This window comes from Triticum dicoccoides, chromosome 4A, assembly GCF_002162155.2.
Source record: "Triticum dicoccoides isolate Atlit2015 ecotype Zavitan chromosome 4A, WEW_v2.0, whole genome shotgun sequence".
Taxonomy (NCBI): domain Eukaryota; kingdom Viridiplantae; phylum Streptophyta; class Magnoliopsida; order Poales; family Poaceae; genus Triticum; species Triticum dicoccoides.
The window spans coordinates 89,575,188-89,578,622 of record NC_041386.1 but is presented as its reverse complement, the minus strand read 5'-3'; positions in this window follow the sequence as shown (position 1 = coordinate 89,578,622).

Sequence of the window (3,435 nt, the reverse complement as noted above, 5' to 3'; positions counted from 1 at the left end):
CCACTTTCAAAATGTATCCAGATTGAGACTTGGAGTCATCTGGATCAGTGTCAAAATTTGTATTGTCAAAATTTGTATCGATGTAACCCTTTACGACGAACTTTTTGTCAACTCCATAATCGAGAAACATATCCTTATTCCACTAAGGATAATTTTGACCGCTGTCCAGTGATCTACTCCTAGATCACTGTTGTACTCCCTTGCTAAACTCAGTGTAGGGTATACAATAGATCTGGTACACAGCATGGCATACTTTATAGAAACTATGGCTGAGGCATAGGGAATGATTTTCATTCTCTTTCTATCTTCTGCCGTGGTCGGGCTTTGAGTCTTACTCAATTTCACACCTTGTAACACAGGTAAGAACTCTTTCTTTGACTGTTCCATTTTGAACTACTTCAAAATCTTGTCAAGGTATGTACTCATTGAAAAAACTTATCAAGCGTCTTGATCTATCTCTATAGATCTTGATGCTCAATATGTAAGTAGCTTCACCGTCTTTATTTGAAAAACTCCTTTCAAATACTTCTTTAGGCTTTCCAGAAAATTATACATTATTTTCGATCAACAATATGTCATTCACTTATATTTATCAGAAATGTTGTAGTGCTCCCACTTACTTTCTTGTAAATACAGGCTTCACCACAAGTCTGTATAAAACTATATGCTTTGATCAACTCATCAAAGCGTATATTCCAACTCTGAGATGCTTGCACCAGTCCATAGATGGATTGCTGGAGCTTGCACATTTTGTTAGCACCTTTAGGATCGACAAAACCTTCTGGTTGCATCATATACAACTCTTCTTAAAGAAATCCATTAAGGAATGTAGTTTTGACATCCATTTGCTAGATTTCATAAAATGTGGCAATTTTCTAACATGATTCGGACAGACTTAAGCATCGCTATGAGTGAGAAAATCTCATCATAGTCAACACCTTGAACTTTGTCAAAACCTTTTTCGACAAGTCTAGCTTTGTAGATAGTAACACTACTATCAGTGTCCGTCTTCCTCTTGAAGATCCATTTATTTTCTATGACTTTCCGATCATCAGGAAAGTCAACCAAAGTCCACACTTTGTTCTCATACATGGATCTCATCTCAGATTTCATGGCCTCAAGCCATTTCACGGAATCTGGGCTCATCATCGCTTCCTCATAGTTTGTAGGTTTGTCATGGTCAATTAACATGACCTCCAGAACAGGATTACCGTACCACTCTGGTGCGGATCTCATTCTGGTTGACCTACAAGGTTCGGTAGTAACTTGATCTGAAGTTACATGATCATCATCGTTAGCTTCCTCACTAATTGGTGTAGGAGTCATAGAAACAGATTTCTGTGATGAACTAGTTTCCAATAAGGGAGCAGGTACAGTTACCTCATCAAGTTCTACTTTCCTCCCACTCACTTCTTTCGAGAGAAACTCCTTCTCTAGAAAGGATCCATTCTCAACAACAAATATCTTGCCTTTGGATCTGTGATAGAAGGTGTACCCAACAGTTACTTTTGGGTATCCTGTGAAGATGCACTTCTCCGACTTGGGTTTGAGCTTATCAATATGAAACTTTTTCACATGAGCATCGCAACCCCAAACTTTAAGAAACGACAGCTAAGGTTTCTTGCTAAACCACGGTTCATACGGTGTCGTCTCAACGGATTTAGATGGTGCCCTTTTTAATGTGAATGTAGCTGTCTCTAATGCATAACCCCAAAACGATAGTGGTAAATCGGTAAGAGACATCATAGATTGCACTATATCAAATAAAGTACGATTATGACATTCGGACGCACCATTACGATGTGGTGTTCTAGGTGGCATGAGTTTGTGAAACTATTCCACACTGTTTTAATTGAAGACCAAACTCGTAACTCAAATATTCGCCTCTGCGATCAGATCGTAGAAACTTTATTTTCTTGTTACGATGATTTTCCACTTCACTCTGAAATTCTTTAAACTTTTTAAATGTTTCAGACTTATGTTTCTTCAAGTAGATATACCCATATCTGCTCAAATCATCTGTGAAGGTCAATAAATAACGATATCCGCCGCAAGCCTCAACACTCATCGGACCTTATACATCAGTATGTATTATATCCAATAAGTCAGTTGCTCACTCCATTGTTCTGGAGAACAGAGTCTTAGTCATCTTTGCCCATGAGGCATGGTTCGCAAGCATCAACTGATTCATAATCAAGTGATTCCAAAAGCCCATCAGCATGGATTTTCTTCATGCACTTTACACCAATATGACCTAAACGACAGTGCCACAAATAAGTTGCACTATCATTATTAACTTTGCATCTTTTGGCTTCAATATTATGAATATGTGTATCACTACGATCGAGATTCAACAAACCATTTTCATTGGTTGCATAAACATAGAAGGTTTTATTCATGTAAATAGAATAACAATTATTCTCTAACTTAAATGAATAACCATATTGCAATAAACATGATCAAATCATATTCATGCTCAATGCAAACACTAAATAACACTTATTTAGGTTCAACGCTAATCCCGAAAGTATAGGGAGTGTGCGATGATGATCATATCATTCTTGGAACTACTTCCAACACACATCGTTACTTCACCCTTAACCAATCTTTGTTCATTCTGCAACTCCCGTTTCAAGTTACTACTCTTAGCGACTGATGTAACACCCCGGATGTAATTTACCTTATTTGTACTCCAACTCTTGCCGTTTCCGGCACTAAGTTATTCTATTTCATCGTTGTTGGGTTTTTTGTCTCCGTGTGTTTTGTCTTTTTCATGCATCTCATATCATGTCATCATGTGCTTTGCATTTGCATACGTGTTCGTCTCATACATTCGAGCATTTTTCCTGTTGTCCGTATTGCATTCTGGCGCTCCTATGTCCTCCGGTGTCCCTTTCTACCTCTTTTCATGTGCGGGTGTTAAACGTTTTCGGATTGGACCGAGACTTGCCATGCGGTCTTGGTTTACTACCAGTAGACCGCCTGTCAAGTTTCGTGCCATTTGGACTTCGTTTGATACTCCAACGGTTAACAGAGGGACTGAAAAGGCCTCGTGTGTGTTGTAGCCCAACACCCCTCCAAAGTGGCCCAAAACCCACCTAAACCTGTTCCATCATCTAGATCGTTCGATCACGATCGCGTGGCCGCAAACCGCACCTCATTTGGAGCTTCCTAGCTCCCTCTACCTATAAAACTAGGCCTCCCCCGAAAATTCCGGGTCAAAACACCCCTAAACCCTAGATCCGCTCCTCTCCAGCCGTCGGACATGTCCGGAGCCTAGCCGGACACGTCACGCCGCCACCGCCGACCAATCAAGTGCCGCCACGTGGCGCCCGAGCCCCACATTGCCGTCACGCACCCGCCACGGCCCGCGGGGCCCGAGGCCGGCCCTCCCCGCCGCCGATCCGGGCCGCCGCCTCCTCACGCCCGCGCCGC